The 20,408-nt window shown below is 28.0% G+C and overlaps 1 protein-coding gene and 3 non-coding genes across 7 annotated transcripts in view; 2 read left to right on the plus strand and 2 right to left on the minus strand.

Moving 5' to 3' along the window:
- The window catches only part of LOC119671478 (tyrosine-protein phosphatase 10D), a 259,081-nt gene that overhangs the window by 65,071 nt on the left and 173,602 nt on the right, over positions 1 to 20,408 (minus strand). The gene's annotated exons all lie outside the window — the stretch shown is intronic.
- Trnag-gcc lies at positions 18,630 to 18,700 on the plus strand. Its single transcript has one exon. It is a non-coding gene; the product is annotated as a tRNA-Gly (tRNA).
- On the plus strand, positions 19,731 to 19,801 carry Trnag-gcc. The gene has a single exon. It is a non-coding gene; the product is annotated as a tRNA-Gly (tRNA).
- Trnag-gcc lies at positions 19,974 to 20,044 on the minus strand. The gene has a single exon. It is a non-coding gene; the product is annotated as a tRNA-Gly (tRNA).

Genomic DNA, 20,408 nt, shown 5'->3' on the forward strand with positions numbered 1-20,408 from the left:
ACAACCTAATCTATGCGGAATATCCATATTGCTTTTAATGAATTTTTGTGACTAATATAGTTGTAAAGTCGTTACAAAGTAAAATTTAGCGAAGAGTTTCAGACATCTATACATATCTGCTTCTATTTTAAATGGGTTTAAGTGGACTTTACTATACGACATTTACGTATTATAAACTTAATGAGAAAAGGAGGCTTTTTCTTAAGTAACAGCTACCTATCGCATATATCGATAAAATTCTAATCCGTATTTTATTTATGGTTAAACAACCAAAATAAAAAGGTTTATAGATTTAACTTATTTCTGCACATGGCTTTCATCTTGAGAACGAAAAAGACTGTGAAAAGAAGTTTTTCATACGAAGAATAAATATTTGAAAACGATGAGAGGAAATACAAACTTAAAAATTCATTTTAATTTTAAATAGCATTTTCAACATCTCAGTATCATATTGATTTATTTGAATTTGTATCTTCATTTATTGATAAATGAAGTAAAATATCTTCATTCATTTTCAAACTGTCTGAATATATTATTAGTTATTCTTATCAATAGATTACACACACATAAACGAATTCATTATATACTAGCAGTGCAGCTTCCTTTAAAAAAGTTTCATTCTTATACTAAATCTGTTCATAGTTAGACTTATACTTAAGCTTTTTACTACATTTTTGTATGGAATTTGTATGAAAAATGTTACAATCGCTGCATATTTGTCGAATTAAAACTCAATAGTCTAAACATAATGTTAGTTAAAACTCAAATACTATTTAAAATTAATTTCTTCTTTATTTAACTGCAAATAGTACTATTGCCTTGAAATAATTAAATTTAATTAAAACTTCTTTTAACAAAGTTTCAACTGTTGAAAATAGTATCTAAATAGAAAAGTAATAAAATTTTATATAAACAATTACAATGTTTACTTGAGAACTTTCAATGCTCAGTAGCAAATTTAATATTGTAATCCCTGCGTTGTTATATTAAAATTTTGTTGTGATTTTATTGTTATTACTGATATCATTGTTGTTACTGATGTTGTCATATCGCATTCAGTTGCTGAAGTATTTTGTCACATATTGTACTTCAAATAAATCCTTATAAAGAACATACTCATACATTATATTGACAAGTATATGTTGTCACCTCCCGTAGGGGAATGTACTACAGTATATTTAACTATATAAGGACAAATGTATGGAATACATTTTACAACATTTGATATCGATGCCATGTGTGTACAGTTGTTGAAATATCTTAAAGCGCCTAGAAATTTGTGCTGAAATACTCGCAGTTTACAACCGAAGTTTACATGACAGAACATTTTTTTTTAGCAAATCACTTCAGTGTTACTCAAAACAGAATATAAGTATAAATAGCATTTGTGTGCTGTAAAAATACTTTTAGAAAGATTGCACCCTTAAGTAATACAGGAAAAACTTTATAACATTTTTGGTTTTATTATATTTTATGTTATATTATCCCTTTTTGTGGGGGTTTGTCACATTTGAAGTATGTAGGTTTAAAGAAAATTTTATTTAAAAATTCATTTTCAATCAAATGAATTTAAAACAGCTTAAATTTGGTATACTCTTTATTTTTTAGTTTTTTTTCTAAAGCTTCCAAACTCTTGCAATCAATATTTTAAGGTGTTTAATTTCTTTTTCTACCTGAACACCCATTAAGTTTGTATAAAAAGTTACGAATGCCAAAGCAAATACTTATTGCTATGCTAAGAGTACAACGATTTAAGTTTGTTATGACAACAAATAATTCCAGTCACGCATTACCGACCCGCGGCACTGGTAGACCCTGCTTTGAGATGCAATCATATTGTCAATCATCACAAACAGTAAACGACTTGAACAATTTGAATTCTGACAGCGCATGTGATGAATATTAATTAAATCCAAATTCAAATGAAATGACGAAAAGTGTAAATAGAAAACCCAATACAGTATACAGTATAGAGAAATAATGGAAGAAAGCTAAAAGAGATGAAATGAGTTGAAAATACCTTTTACATTTAATCACTACAATGTCAACTACAAGTGCTAACTCACAGTGTTAACACTTTAACCATTCAGTTTAAAGTTTTTTCTAAAGGTTACTAAAAGGTACTGTTAATAGCAATTATAATTCAAGTGCTATATATGTAGGGACTCCTGTACCTAAGCTCTCGTCTTCCTAAAAGTAATTCATTTACGTTTCAACATAATTTTTGAAGTCTTAAAAGTGTTTCTTCTTTATGAGAATGGTACGGTATTTAAAAATTCAAAACATCTGAAGGAGAAGATAAAAGCTTGAAGAACCTGTTGAACAAACGTTACTATTGATGCGCTTAAGTTGTTGTAACAAACATTTTTGTAGTTGTCGTTGTTGTTACGAGTATCTTCGCTATTATTTATTATTATGTTGCTTGACTTTGGTGTAGTTGTAACAACCTTCTTGAAACGACGTTGAACTTCCTCAATGAACATGGCAAAGATAAACAGATACATTATTTATATAGATAATAAAACGGCAGACAGACATATTGTCAAAAAGTAGGAAGCAAAAGAGTCAGTTATATATTGACACGCACATACGTTTATTTTGTAGTTTTGTAAGAAACTCATGTTTGCAAAATATACTTTTGAGTGGCTTTTATGAATATAAAATAAAAGTTTGCATATGCATAACACTAGTGAAATTTTTTAATGTTACAGAGGTTAGTTAAATATATGTACATACGAGTATATATGTTGACAACATATATATAATTTGCAGATTGTTAGCATTAATGTGGCAAGGACCAAATAAGTAGCAAAAAGTGAAAAAATTTTGAAACACTTACTCGAAAATGAAATATGTCAGTTATATGAGTTTGCAAGATAAATAATTTTATAATTAATAATAATAATTTTGCATTAAATAAAGTTTTTTCTATTTTAGTTTCATAACTAAACTCAATAAATACGATGTTACAATTATTATTATTATTATTGAAAGGAAGAGATCGTGCACTGCGACCTAAAAGATCTATTGTGCCCCTTCATCCATTGACCCAATAACTACGATGTTACAGTTATTATTATTATTGAAAAGAAGAGATCGTTAACTGCGACCTAAAATATCTATTGTGCACCTTATTCGGATTAGAGTCTTTCTCCAAGTCCGATTTCTTTAATGAAAGACAGTATAGAGCCTATTCTAGTATTGGATCCTTATGATCCATGAAATAGGTGTATTTCGTCCGCTTGTATATCAGTGCCGGGCACTCCCAAAGCACATTCGATGTTAGAAACTATCTATAAAATATATTCATTCTCATCATCATCATTGCTTAGACGATGGGTTCAAGTTTTTGTGTTATGTTTAGGGTAAAACTGTGGACAACGAAAATATATATAATATAAGTAATATCACTTAATACCATTTTGCTTGACAGTTGCGAAATATCCAACACTCAAGAAAACACTTTATATCCACATAAAAATCGTCTATTGCTTGTACATTGTTACTATTTTATAGGATTTTATATTTGGAGAGAAGAGAATTATATACGAAGAATGTAAATAATAAGAGATATAAAACAATTAGCAATAATTATTGTAATAATGAAATGTACTTTGTAAGGAAATCACAGTTGTTTCTTACTATAATAAAACAATAATGGTTTCACACCAATTACGTGTGGAAACCATATATAACTGAATATTTTTTGTAAAATAATATCGGTGAATGCCTTTACTTACATTTTAATAGATTTAACATAGTAAACTAAGCATAAAACTATTTAATTAAGAAGATGCCAATTATGGCAGTTTTTAAAAACAATTTTAGGTACTTCATGACAATATAGGAAGTAATAGTAAAACTTTTAGTGACTTTAAAGTAGACACAGTCAGTATATGCAACCATCGAACCTTTTTCTGTACAATCTATTAAAATTAACACGTTCAAGTAATTAAAATTTAAATGAAATTTTTAAAAATATGTACTAAATATGTACTAGAGTATAATATTAGACTTTACGGACTACTAATTTCGGACTAAAATCAGCTTTATAAAAATATGTTTCGCATACAAATACAAAATAATGGACTTAAATATTGCTTCCTTAATATTTTTTTAATATATGATATTACGAAATCTTTTTCGAGTCATAACTCATATTTTTAATTATTTAATTAAATTATTTTAACGGTAAAAAAATTGTGCTTCATATCACATTTATGTGACTAAAGCATTGTTTTATTATCCTAAGCCCTCTCTAAATTTGAAATTCGTAATCCTAAGTTTAAAAAATTAAATTATTAATAAGTTTAGCTGTCTTAAGTAGAAAATATATTTTTAGCACTATTTTGTCAATAATGTATAATACAGTTAAGAAAATAAACGTGATTTTATAAAATATTACGTTCAGTAAACATACAATATGTTAGAATAATTATTTTGTTTATTAATTAACACAAAACGACGTGTTTATTTGTATATTAAAGTAATTTACAAGTTGCAAAAATGAAAAACTATTTCAGTGTTGAATGTCGCGAAAACCTTGAAGTTATAGTCACTTAACCGCTGTCTTCACAAATGAAATTGTACCGTCTGTACATATGAATAATGTTTCATAGTATGTTTATAGTATGAGTCACTGGTAATAAAAAAAAAGTGGTTAACAGTTTGAATACAAAAACTTTATTGATATTATAAAACGATCGCCACTACCCTACTTTTCTTAAAAACATAGTTGCTTAAAATGGTAGTGGCTATGAATAAATCATGAAAATTGTTACAAATGAAATGAAATTATATATTCCATAAAAAGTGAGTTTAAAAAATATCCTTTATTTAATCATGTTTTGTTTAACACTTTCTTACTTTTAATTCTGATAATAATCACATTAACATTATTTAAATATGTCATAATATAGAATTATTTAAACTCTAATACGTTAGCAGTTTTATTTTGAAAAAAACTATATACATTCACATGTGAAAACTATAAAAACATCAATCTATATTGAAATGTTAACAAAAGTATTGAAAATATCACATTGCATTAAATTTGCCATACTAACATTACACAACGAAGTAAACTCTTTTACTTCACTCATGCATACAGTGCATATAAACGAAAAGCAAAGTGAAAAAGAAAAGTATGATAGAACTCCAGCTCATAGCACCAAAAAATTTAGGAAATAAAAAAATAGAAGTGTAGAAAAAGATGAAACCCATTACATATTCGGTAGTTGAAGTTAAACTGATATGAGTAAACAGAAGCTTGAATGAAACAAAAATAATGTCCTAAAGTAAAACCGAATGTAAATAAGTTGTTTAAACAATCGACGAAAACTGTATATATTATAATAGAATGATTTTATTTTAATTTTGTATTATTACCTAATGGCTAATATATTTTATCGTTTCCGTTTAAAAACTGTTTAAGCAATATTTGCTATTTGCTAGAAGTATATTTTAAATTTAACCTTTTTTATTGTTTAGTGCTTTCATCACTTATCCTAAAATCACATATTACAATGTTTCCTAATAATAGAAATAGACCATAAACTCGTTTAAAAATAATGCATTTTTTATTTGCCTCTTTAAAGATTAAAAACTAACTTAATGTTCTTGTATGTTTAAATGTTTGAACTTCTCTATTTCAGATAGAGTAGTCAATAGATAGTATCAACAATAGATAGTTGAATACACTTTATTGTATATGTTCTTTCTTATTTGCTATTTTATATTTTATTATATCTGCTTAAAATATTGTGTTGTAGTTTCATCTAAACTCTAAGCAGTTTAGATACAATAGATAAAATAGTGATTTGCAAAATATTCCCAATTTAACAAGCACATCGCCACGCTATCTAGTGCAGTACGTGTTTTCAAAAAATATGTTTATTGCTAGATGTTATATGCTAACTTCGTGACAATTTGTTGATTGCAAAACTAAGTGAAAGCCCGAAGAATATTTTTATCTTTATGGTTTCTTATGTTACTAAGCATAAAACTAAAAAAAAAGTAATTTAAACTGTAAATTTGTTAAAATAATAAAATCACATTTTACAAAATGTAATTTTTCAATTTGTTATGCATTTTTATATCCTGTATTTTGTACTAGTTAATATATATTACATTTTAAAATTTTATAAATGTATATATAACAAAGTAGATTGTAATGTAACTCGACAACCAACTGCTTCAAATATTCTCTCATGACAACCAAACAAATAACTACTACTTTATATATATTGTTATCGGAAAGTGACGACTTCCTAACCGTTTTCTATAAGATCCACTGCCACTTGCATCTATCGACAATAATTTCTTTCGAATTTTACATATGCGTGAATTTTTTCTTTAATATTTTTGCAATATTTATGTATTTTTAGAGTATGTATTCCCAACATTAAATTTAATTTTAACGACTTTAGTTAATATGGAAAAATATGTGCTATAATTAAATACAATTAAAGTACGCAATTGCCTTACGAAAACTTACACATTGTAATTTTCATTACTTAAACCGTTATTACTGAAAAGGTGGCAACATTTGTGTTATACACGCAATATGAGTTTTTCTGTGGGTAGTGCTTAGAAATTTAATTCACTGGTATATGTTGTACTGTACACCGTCTATGTATGTTGCTACATTATCATTTTTTTTTTTTTGTAATAATCTTATTAAAATTACTTAATAGAATACTTTAGATGTTCATTACATAAAATGAATTTTTTTACAATTAATTTTAAGACTTTTGCGGTTTTTGTAATTGTAATTGTGCTAATATCTGTATGGACTTAAGTTACACTTAACATATTATACATGAATGTGGTTATTCATTGCAACAAACCGCATATTGCAATATAGTTTAATTATGATTCTAGTTAATTAGAATAAAATTTTTAAGAGTTATTATATAGTTTCAAAATTAATATTAATTATTTTATTTTTATTTATTTTTAAGGTTAAGTGGTCAATCCTAAAACTTGTTGTTTAGCAGTGTAAAAACACGTAAAAATATCTACGGCACAGTTTAACCTGTTTCAAATACTAAGAAATGCTTTTAATTTAAATAGAAATTAATATAATAGAGGTTAGTTAAATCTAGACTGAAAAGGCACGTTTCTAAAGTACTCGTGTAATTTATTTTTTAAACTGACATATCAAAAAAAAACAAAATTAAAGAAAAAATACTTATTCCACCATTTCACTACGGTGAAGATATAAAGAATAAAATCATTTGCTTCAAAACAAAATACCGAATAAGTAGTAACTTTTACACCCACTATTTCCGTTTTGGTGGAATTTGTAAACTCTTTTTTTTTACAATATTTACACTCATATGCACAAAAGACTCAAAAGCGCATAGCTTCACTGACACGAGAATGCAACGCTGCGGCAACAGATTTAACACATAAAAGAAACCGAAATACACAAAACAACAAATAAAAACAAACTCATGACCTCAAAGACAACAGACAAAGAGAAACCACAATTACATATGCATAATTCCCACAAAATGCAACTGTGTGTGTATGCTTACGAATAAAACCAAACGAAATAAATTGAAAAAAGTGCGAATTGCCAACACTCATACGCAACCTGGTACGCCATGCAACTATGAACCTTTTTTCCATTACGTTCAAAGCGTCTCCATTACTTTGTTGCCATAAGAAACAATGCAGTTTTGTGCATTTTTATGAAATGCAGTAACTTGCATTGTTAAATATTATGTTTAAATGTTAATAACTTTTCGAACAAACGTGTATTTTTTTTATACACTGCAAGAAATATATTTTTTTTCTATCTATTGCAATTGCAATGTGTAAAACACTTTCCAATGCTGAGTTCTTTTCAGCATAAATAATTTAACAATAAAGTTTGCATTTTTAATTACTTTAATTTTCCTTTTAAATAATTAATATGTATATTAAACCCATGTTAAATTATTAATAAGAAATAAATATAATAATAAACCAAAATGTATTTAAATAAATTATCCAAAAAATATACATTATTAATGTATCGATAATTATTAATGCTTGTTAAGCAATAAAAGTAACGAAAAATATTTATGCGGAAAATTATTTATGTAAATTATTTATTGCAATATATAATTAAAAAAACAATTAAGAAAATAACGTGCTCGATGAACGAATCGTATACATTTGCATATATATAGTATATTTTATATTGCGGCAATGTTATTTATTTATTTATTTTTTGTAAAAAATACAAGGATAATCCTTAAACTATAAAACCTATTGTGCTATCCCTGGAGAAATTTTGCCAAACTAACCTCAACAAACTAAGGCTATTGATAATTAAACAATGGTCTTGATTCAATTTGGTTCAACGAAAAACCAGATAAAGATACTGGGGTCATTTTTTGATAATAGTAAGACTTAAGCAGGTAAAATAAGCGAATACTACACTCCACATTTCACAGTAACTGCTGATGTCGACGTGACTTAATCTCATCTTCAAGAAGTGATAACTCTTTATAGCTCATGCCTAGTTAATAGTAATTAATATAAGGTATCTTTTATCAAGACATATGAAACCCGTCAGCAGTTTTGTTATTTTACCGAATTTGTTGTTTGGATGGTGACACAATTTTGGCAGAGACCCATAATTTCGTAAACTACTTATATTCGATATCTGCAGCCTGACAACTTGGTAATCCTCAAAAGCAATCGTGTCGTTTCCATTAAAAGTAACGTAAAAAGTAAAGAAATTAAAAGAAAAGAATGAAAACCACCTCAACCTTTAAAATATATTAAACTATCCTAATAAACAGTCTCCTCAACTAACCCCAACAATATAATCCAATTAATAAGAGAATAATATCTCTTAGTTCAAGACAACTGATTTTATTCGGTTTAACGGAAATCAAATGGAGGGTGCTGATTCCTTTTTACAAAAATGCAAGACTTAAACAGTATCTGCAGATATCAACATGGCTTCTGATAAGATGGTCTTCATCACATGAGTTGACCTCTAATAAATTCATGTTGAGTTAATAGTTATTAATATTAATTCTAATATATTTAGAATTAAAAACTGTTAGCATTGTTGTTATAATACCAAATTAGTTGTGATGATTCAGCCTACAGTACCCTGTAGGGCACCCGTTAACAATTTCGATATTCACTCTGTTTAGTGAAGCGAGTCTTTAAGCGACTGTCTTAGAGGTTGATAAATCTCTTTTTATGTTAAAGAACTATATAAAACAAATAAAATTTAAATTGTTTTAAAGTGCTTGTTGGAAACTGCAAATAATTTCAAATAAAACATATTGAAAAAATAAAATTTAAAACGGTTTTCAGATTACGTTTGATAACCTTTGATAACGGATCTGAATAATTTTTCTATTATTCTTTAATACAAAAGTATCAATTTTTAATATTGAATTTATTGATTTTTAAAAAAATTAAATTAAAATATTTTTAAAAAATGCAAACATCCAATCAAAACTCTAAAGCTGTCAAACATACTCATGTATAAATAATTGTTTATTATCTGTAATTAAATTTGGTGTAATTCATTAAAATTTATACTTACGATATACATACATATACACAAGGATAGATGAAAACCATTTAATAAAGTGGTTAACCACTAAACTTATATGGAAAAACCAACAAAGAAAAACTACAAATTCAATTAAATTAAAATAAATTAAATTAAATAATTTTAAATTTCATTTGCTATTGAAACGAAACAAATTTTTCATTTATAATGATTTTATGAAAACATTTATTTTGTCTAGCCTACATAGTCTAGTCAGCGTCTGTTTTATTTATTTTAATTAAAATTTTTAGTTTTATAGGTTGGGTCATGAAACTAAGCAGTTTGTAGAGCCCATAGCAACATGGAAATATAATTTCTAAATTAATATCAACATGCAACCTAAATTTGATCAATTTGTATCTCAAAAAAAGCACTTCTAACAATGAATACGACAATATATACATTTGGACTGGACAACAAAACAAAAGTTTAATACAGCGCGTAACAACAAATCACTTCACTTCATTGAAGACTCGGGAAATGATTTTGTCCCAATTGCAAAGTTTTCTTATGAATAAGAATCAATAATGTACATTCATAAGTATTAATTAATTCCATATGGTTCTTAGTTTAGCAATGGCTTTTTAATCTATAACTAATTTTATTAGACATAATGGAGCAAACTATAAATTTGATTGAAAAACTACTTTTGCTACTTTGACTATTACTAAACACAAGTGGATTGGAGCTTATTAATGGTAACCTGCATTTTCTGCAGCTAACCATAGTCTTCCATGGTAAAGCTATTTTTATTTCTTTAATTCTGTCTTTACCCATGAAAATTCTAATTCTCTATAGATGGGAACTTACTGATGCTAACTTGCATTTTTTGTAGTCAACTAAGGTCTTCATGCTTCAAGGATTGCATAGCAGAAATTAAGAGTAACCTAAGAATTATGGGGGGATTACTAACTGGTCACTGTGGATTGAATAATCATTTAACAAAGATAGGTATCCAACTGCAGATACTGTAGAGAAAAAAGGGAGAAACCGCATAACACGTACTCGGCACTGATGTACAAGCGAAATAAACACCTAGGAGGGTATTAAAGACTAGGAAGGATAGGCTCTATACTGTCTTTCGGTAAAGAAATCGAACTTGGAGAAACACTCTAATCCGACCAAGGGGCACAGGGATTCTAAACTAGGAAAGATAGGCTCTATACTGTCTTTCATTAAAGAAATCAGACATGGAGAAACAGTCTTTTCCGACTTAGAGGCACAATAGATCTTTTAGGTCGCAGTATACTATCCCTTTGCAAATTAATAATAATGTCTTCACTGAGAAAACTACTTTTGCTACTCCGACTCTAACTATATTTAGGAGATTTCTCGGTGGGAATTAGTGTTTCCCACAGCAAATCATGATCTTTCATGTCAAAGTTACTTCTGCTACTTCGACTCTAGCTTTAAATGAAGAGATTCTCGTTCTCTAGAACCGTGTTGTTTTATAGCTATTTCTTTTAAGTTACTTTTGATGTGCTTTAGCATTACAAAACCGATGGGTTGCCATTTCAGTTAAAGCTTTATCACCATCGAATATTCTGATATATTTATGTTAATTGAAAGAATATCTTAACTTATTGCAGTACTGTATTAAAATTATTAAATATATACATATCTGTTAATATTCTATATATAATTATATGGTTTTACTTATTTTGATAAATGTTTCTGTAATTAAATTTGTAGTGGTATTTTAATAATGCCAATTACGTTACGCAAACATCATTAAAACTTCTTCAAGAGTAAATTAAAACGAAAATTCTCATAAACGATGTTTTTTTTTTATTTAAATTATAATTTGAAATCAACAACAGAATAACTTAAATAAGAGTAGAAGTTTTATTCTTGTTGAGTTATTGTACTTAGTATATGAAATATTTCAGTTTGTTTCACATTGTGACACATTCCAACCAAGACAGGTATTCTCAGTCGCAGTTCCATGAAATATTTTGCAACAAGTTAATGCATGTGAATGCATGCACTTTAGCATGACAAATTTCATTTACTCGCCACGTTCCGTAGGTGTGTGGGCGCATTTAAACTTGAAAATGCAATACCCAGAATGAAATTTATGCTTTGGGTACGACGACGAATATTTTTAAAACTGCACTGCACTGCACTGCACTACTAACTTGCAACAATCATGTCAACAAGTTTAGCCCTTTTTCATTACTGCTCCATAACACTTGGCCTGCACTTGATGTTGCATTGTTGTTTTTTTCTTGTTTGTTTTTTGTTTAAAAATATACTCTACCAATATACTCTCCCCTCAGACTACTTCCACCTCCTCTCTACTACAAATTGCAAATATGCAAATTTATCCTTTCGGTAGCGGTTGCAGTGACGTTAGCAATTTTCCAACTATTTGTGGGCGTAGGGAGGTGATGCTTTGTCTTTTGTAGTTTAAACAACAGTATTTACGGGAAATTAACAAAATGTGTAACCGCAACAGACTGAAAATAGAATATTTAACCAAAATTGTTTAGAAATGGAAGAGATCAAATGCAGTGCAAATTATAATTTCCATTAATTCTTAGTTCAGGTGCATCAAGGAATTATGAACTCAAGTATACAAAGCAAAAAGAAGGAACCCTATTAATATTTTATTACTTTTACATTTATAAGTGCTTGGAATTATTTTAAGCCGCTTACGAGTGCCATTGGCTTAAAAACCAATTATATAAAAAAATCTAATAGCATAAATTGTTATTTTTGACTAAATGATGAAGGAAATTACTGTAGTTTCATTACCCTAGAAATGCATAAAGCTATGTGCTCAGTCAGTTCACTATTGCAGTTAAGAGCGTTAAATGGTACTGAAGTCTGATAATAGTAAAATGTTTCAATTTATGTGTATTTTATGCACATACCATAAAACCATAAAACGGCAACGTGCCAGCAACTTTATTCGACTTATTTCAGTTGCAAATTGCGAAAAATAGAACGAAGTTCGAGTTCAACAGCTACGAAAACTACAATCATGTAAAATAGATACTATATACCATATATACTATGTTTCGGAGTATGTAAACTATAATTTGGAATTTTAGTACAAGTTTTAATGCATTTCAAAATTTATTGATATTTTTTGAGTTATTGCTCGCTTAGTTGAGTGCTCATAACACTGAAGTATCTATCTGCCAATATTCAATGGAGTAACGTGGTGGCATTGGCTTTAAATACTCTAACTACTACGAAAATGAACTAAAACTTAAATATATTAAATTACTTGAACATTGTATTTTAATATAAACAGTTTATATGAAAGAGAATTTTTAATTTTCTTTTTAATACAATAAATCATTGTCACGCTAATTTTAAAGTAAAATAATTAATGGCTGCTAATTTGTATGGCAAACGTCATCAATTAGCATTTTTACTTGAAATTTTAATTAAATGCGCATTTTAGTAAAAGTTATGAATTTTAATCGCTTAATTTTTGTCATATTTAATTTTAATTTTTAATATCAAAAAAATTTATAAAGAGATTTGCTACAGAAATTTTTGTCTTATTCTTATTCTGTATATTTGGTGAAAATAACTAACACTTTTTGTATTATTTTATTTGTTATCATAAATAATATATCATATAATAATATATATATGTATATATATAATATATATATGTATATATATAATATATATATGTATATATATAACATATATATGTATATATATAATATATATATATTTATAAAATATATATATATAATATATCGAATCTAAGAATGGTTTCAAGCTCCTCGGGGAGGTATGCAGATCTGAAGTGAATTATTGCTTAGTCTGATGAAGTGATAAACAATAATCCGATCAAGGCGTAGAGAGAGTTATTATCAGTTATTATCATTATAGTTAGGAGATGTAGCACTGCGACCGTCGTTTCTATTATGCCCCCTTCTGAGCTTAGAGTAGGTCTTTAAGCCCTGTTGCGTCAATAATAAGTAGTATAGAACCTACTTTACAGAGTTTTTTTGCCTCTTCCGAAACCTCGCAGTTAATAGAGAGTGAAACTGCTCAAGTGCACTGACTCAACTAGTTTCAACATAATAATAATATATATCATATTATAATATAATATAATATATTATAAATAATGCAACAAATAATGCCTCTACAAACAGAATAGTATTGAAATTTAACTATTAAAAATAAAAATATAATTAATTAATTCAATTATTCTAATATAAACACAGCAAGTTAATTTGTTAATAAAACTCACAGTAAAGTAACAAAACTCCAGAAAAATGTGCGAACATAAATCTAAAGTACGGCTTTAAGTCAGTTGGTTAAGGTGCGCTGACTCTGAACTTCAAATTTGACAGGGCATAACTTCGATTCCTGGTACTTACAGTCTCAAAAAAATTATTTACGAATAAATAAATATAAGAATTAGTTCCAAGACCACCAATGATGGGTATTTGACAATACGCGAAACAGCTGTATGGTCAGCCAAAAATTCAATTAATTAAAATAATATAAAATGAATTTTTGTTGTTGTAGTTCACTACTGTTTGAAAAACCTCTTTATTAAATTTTATTTAATTTCTGTTTGATCACTATAGATATTGTATTAAATAGTACCGAAGTCCAATAATTTCTATTCAAACGTTGCAATTTATGTCTTCTTTAATCGGATCTTTGAACAAAGATGATAGTTAACGAATAATTGTTTTGCTGGAAACCAATGATTCATCAGTGTTCAGATGTGTTTAGACTAATGAACCTGTCATCGTCAAATATTATTTTAAAGAATACTTAAACTGATTGCAGTTCTGCAAAAAAAAAATCAGGTCTTATAAGATAAATTACCACATTTTACAGTCAAATTCTTCAGAGCTAGATCTCTAGACAAGTGTTACTTTATTCAAAACGTTACGTAGTAGCTCACTTAGATTTAATAGTCATGCTGCTAGATACCAACTTGAATTTGAATTTTATATCTAACTATTCTAAATATTTAGGTGTATCTATGTAATCTATAGCATAGATTTGAATAGTATATCTGTCTATTTCTTTATAAATTACAATATACAACGGTATACTTCTAATCAAAAAAATTATGGGAACGAGTGTATTGAATTTGAGTCAATAAACGTCATTTTAAACGTTTTCAAATTTTTACCCGTCTATATAGAGTCTCTGTTTTTCTTTTTATTTCTTTTGGGAACTTCGTATAAAGTTATAAAAGAAGTTCTCTTACATAGGATAACTTACAAAGAGTGACTATCACTAACAGTTTATAAATTTTAAAATTACTCTATAAGTCCGTTCTCCATTCCCCGCATTCTTCGTAAGAGAATGTGTGGCAGTCGAAAACTACTTCTGGAGAACTGAAACTATATTTTGTAATGATTTTATTTATCTTTTTTTTTTTGATTTTAATACATAATAAATAGTTCCTTAAAATTTAAAGAGTAGCATCGCTAAGAACAGTAATATATAAAAACAAACGAGTATTTGAATTATGTTCCAATAGCTTTAAAGGATTTTTTAATTAAACTTAAGTTGAAGAGCTTTTAGAGACCAAAACTTCTATGAGAGCTGTCCTTAACTACCTAGTATATGTAATAGCGGGTGAGATAGTTCGTTATAATCTGCATGCTAAATTGAATTTATAGGCGAATTGTAAAACTTATTCATTTGTAGACTTAGTTTGATTGCATGAGTAACAGAAACGGTTATATGACGTCTGATATGACTTATTTTTAAAATACTTTATGTGATTGTGATAAAATATATAAAAAGTAAATAAAGTTCTGTCAAATATTTCTTATATTATCTTCTGAAATGAAAATATATTCCACTAAGTACCCAAAAGACTTTAAAACTACCTTAAGCTTTTTATATTTAATCAAACATAATCCATCAGTAATTAAAAAGTTAATGACTTCTCACTCAAATCCGACAATGCACAGACAAATAACAACTGTATCCTTTTTGCCAAAATGTATTAAAAATTCCTTGCTATTTTACTGTTGCCTCTCCAATGGTTGTGCATTTGCAGTAATCATTGTATGCAGTTTCGACTATTTTTTATCCTTTTTGCTGTTTTGAGTCTGTATATCGGTACTGTGAATCCCATTATTTTTATCACTTTTCCAGATGCAATGTGTCGCCATTGTTTGCACTGTTAATATTTGTAGTCTGCAACATTTTTCATCACTGCTCCTCTATACACAAGTATATTGTCACATAAAATATGTATCTCTCTACAAACCTTCAGTGTATTTTTTTATTTTTTTTTTTTTTTTGTAACAAATATGGGTGTATCGGAGAACACTCTCAATGCTTGTTCTTATATAGCTTTTATGTGCTTTTTAGGTGCCAGTGGATTTGTCGTATCATTGTTGAATTTTCGGTTCTATTTTCGCTTATAATTTAATATTCGTATCTTTTTAATGAGTGTTTTTTTACCTTTTTATAATGTCATTGCACTTTCGTGTTTAAATTTAAATATTTTAAGCCTACTTAAAACTGAAGCATTTGTTAAATATTAAAATATTTATTGTTATTGAAAAGCAATAACAATAACGTTAACTACAGTTTTTAACAAATAAATAAAACTTTAATTTTGTTAATTTAACAACAATCGTTGTTTAACGTGACTATTTTTGAAAATTTTTTAATTAAAAGTTTCATTTACGAACTATTAAGCCAATTGTCGTAGCTAGGAACTTTTAAAATTGCATTCACGTGCCAGCATATAAACATAAATAACTTTTTAATGACTTTTTGTACAATTTGCATGCAACGACTACGACTATTTCTGTTGCATTTCTGTTTATTTTGAATATTTTTCTGACATTTAAAATTAAATGACTTTTCCGGTTTATTCTTACACTAACCTTTTCTATTTCCATATGTGTTTATTTCTTTCTAGCATGTCAACTGTGCGGATTTAGCCATAAGCATACCTAATAATCAAGGATTAGACGATGCCTTTTATCGTCTAGACTATAGTCCGCCATACGGGTTTCCCGAGCCAAACACAACAATCGCCTCTAGGGATATTGGCGATGAGATTCAATTCTCGCGTGCCTTGCCGGGCACAAAGTACAATTTTTGGTTGTACTACACAAATTTCACGCACCATGATTGGTTAACGTGGACGGTGACCATTACAACGGGTAAGTTTTTATTATAACTAATAGTTGGAAAAAATAATTGAAAAAAGACTAGAGAAAGAAAATTGGTTTGATATGTTATTCTATATAAAAAATTTAAATTAAAAGCAAACAAGTAGCATTTAAAAAGAAAACAAGTAGGAAGTTCGAACTAATAATTTCTTTCTTCATTTTTATATATAAAAATAGAAAATTGTCAGACTTTAAATGTAGGATTTAATGTACATGATTATTTATATACGATTTATCGAATTTTTCACAATAATTTATGACTAAGAAGAGACCATAAATATGCTTAACTTGCCGTAACGAAATACAAGTCCGATATATATTAAATCGATCAAACGATGAGTACGATTGTCGCAATCCAGGCTGCGCTATTTCATAATAGATTTTAGTGTAGACGGCTATTTTGACTGCCGCTTGGGGTCTCTACTTGTCACTAGTTTTTTACTAATTAGCGCTAGATGGTTAATGTAATTTTTTTTTATTAATGTAATCAATGTAAAAAGTTTACAAATTTAGTTAAATTTCAAGAAGTAAGCTATCAACATATAGTGCAGTGAAAAAAGTTGCTAGAAATGGCTGACTACTACAATCAATTATCAAATCAGGGTACCCAAGAAACCGAAATAGAAGTCGCAATCATCAGGCTGAACTAGCTGAATAGCTAGCATTTCGATAAGTAATCACTAGTACTGTTACCGAGAATCTGTACGTGAATATACTTTAGTATAGAATATATATATACTTAGTTTAGTCCAAGTAAAACCTACTTGCTAAGCCTCCTAACGATACAAACTCGATAGAAGTTTAAAAAGTTGAGGAATGTCTTCAGTAGATATACTAGAGCACTTAAATTAAAGTAATCTACGAGAATATTCACTGTCGATAGTAACTATTAATACATAGTTTATCTAAATCTCTTCAACTACCATTTTCAACTACCTTTCAAGTAAATAGTATTACAAAATACTAAATTTTTAAGCCTTTCATTGAGTTTAAGTAGACAAATTCAGAAAAAATCAATTTTTCAACAAAAACAAAATATAATCCAAAGTAAAAGGAAAATGATTTATGTGGGTTGCTATGATAACAGACACAAATGCAAACGCATTTGTAACATCGTCTGTCTTGCCGACGAATAAACACTTCTCTCACCGAAACTCTCGAACCCGTAGCTAAAGTCTTAACCTGAAGAAGGAATGTAAACGCACAACACCTGCGGGTATTGCATTATGTACATACACACCATACCACACCACACCCTCACCAATTCGGAAACAGCTAATGACAGGTGGGGTGACTACATACATACCGTAGCAAACGTTTTCTAATTCTGCTGATTTTTCCTTTAAAAAATCACTAAAGTTCGTTACGAGTTCTCAATGAACTTAATCCAAATAGTAAGTTTTAATAACAAACACCAAATAAATTACCCAGGGGTCTAATTTGTTTCACGATACTTACTTTCCCATATACTTAACGTGTTCAGAACGTGAAAGCAGCCTAATTATTCAACAGAAATTTGGGGAAAGTTTTTTTCTTATTGAAATTTATGAGCTTCTATTCCTTTTGAATTTGTATATCACAAGATGTTTCAATATTCATATATCAATAGGAAGCTACAATAAATACCTCTCTTGTGTATTATTTATATTGCTACGAAGTTATTTGTATCGATTGAGAATCGGAAATGTTATTTGAATATTCTCAACGATGATTGTAATTCAAATATTTTTGTTGCAAGTTTTGAATCTAATCAAATCACGGATTTACTGCTCAAGTTAATTTTAAAAGCAATATATAATTTAATTAAAACAATTTCTTTGTTTATTGATTAATTAATTTAAATTCAATATAAAACTCGGACTATAAAATCATTTGCGTCAGAAACCACTCTTAAATTTAGCTGACGATTGGCATGAGCATCGGTGGTTCAGTGGTAGAATGCTCGCCTGCCACGCGGGCGGCCCGGGTTCGATTCCCGGCCGATGCAATTTTTTTTTTTTTTAATATTCATTTTATATTATTTTCTTTTTATATATAACGAAATATATTCTTAAAACTTTGCTGCATTTTGTGGCTATTTAATAATTTATTAGTGTCACTAATTTAATTTTTCATTACATTAACTATATAAATCTCATATACGTGTATATGAGATTTCTTCTATCTATAAGATTCATATCTTCTATAAGAGACATACATATATATAGATTAAATTACTTTTATTGATTTTCTAATCCGTCAGATAAAGTTTTATGACATAGTAACATAAACTTACAATGACATGAACTTACATGGTTTTGACTTTAGTTTTAGTATTGCGTATATCAAAATAATATAAACGAAACGATGTATTTTTTCCAGTTATAAATTGAATCCATAGGATATAAACTATGAAATATATGCAAAAAAACTTCTAATTCTAACTACTTTCAGATTCAAGACAATATACTCAATATACATTATTTACTAAAATAATTACATTAGTTATAAATTGAAATTGTCACACTACTATACTAAATTTATATCAGTTACAAAAGTAAGTCCTTTCATTCCAATTACCCAAGATATCAGTTAGCTCAATAAAAATAAATTCATATATAAACCATCTAAAGCGTCCAGCAAACAGCATTAAAAAAACCTGTGATTAAAATTACTGAAACCAAAAAAATAGCAAGGAAGCTTTAAAATTAATTAATTAATTTTTTAGAAATCTTGAATGTTAATTACTAATATTATTAAATCGAATCTCAAAATGTTTTTTTTTTGTATATGGCGGGGTGACATATGGATTGTCACCAGCCGCAACTTGCTAACTGCCTAAGGTGTAGTTAAGTAGTTAATATAATATATAATACTTTAGTCAATATATTCAAATAAATGTCCGATTTAGAAAAAATTTATTCAAATTATTTCCAATACAATTTAAGATTTTCGGTTACAAAGGAATGATCTCATGCATTGTTACTGATCGCAGTTATACAATAACAAATTCCATATTTGGTCAGACTCGCTCATGCGCATCGGTGGTTCAGTGGTAGAATGCTCGCCTGCCACGCGGGCGGCCCGGGTTCGATTCCCGGCCGATGCAATATACATTTTTTATTTTGTTTAATCATAAATTTTAATTATAAGTTCTTTACGAATAGAAAGTATCTTGTATTTTCAGACATTATTATTTTATATACATAAGGTTTAAATCGGAAATATTTCCCAAATAAATTAAATTTATAATGAAAATTATAAAATAAAAAAAAGTATTTTGCATCGGCCGGGAATCGAACCCGGGCCGCCCGCGTGGCAGGCGAGCATTCTACCACTGAACCACCGATGCAGTTGGAGCTTCGGAGCTCAATATTATACTTTAGTAAAATGAATAGAAATAAATAAAAATAAATATGCAATAAAAAAGCAACAATTCATTTTAAATAATCAGAAAACTGATTAATTAAAATACTTTAATAGAAAATATATACGTGAGCTTCAGTAAACCTAATCCGATATACACAAATTAAATATACTTTATTTTTGTGAACTTTTATTTATCTACTATTAGGCCAACTATAAACATTTTTTCAATTTTCATAAAAAATCACTTTAGTTACTAACTTTTACCTTAAACACAAACGAATTAAGTTGAGTGTTTTAATAAATCACAAAAAAAATATTTAAAACCAACAAAAATTATAGATTATTTA

Source organism: Teleopsis dalmanni, chromosome 1 (assembly GCF_002237135.1).
Source record: "Teleopsis dalmanni isolate 2A chromosome 1, ASM223713v2, whole genome shotgun sequence".
NCBI classification, from domain to species: domain Eukaryota; kingdom Metazoa; phylum Arthropoda; class Insecta; order Diptera; family Diopsidae; genus Teleopsis; species Teleopsis dalmanni.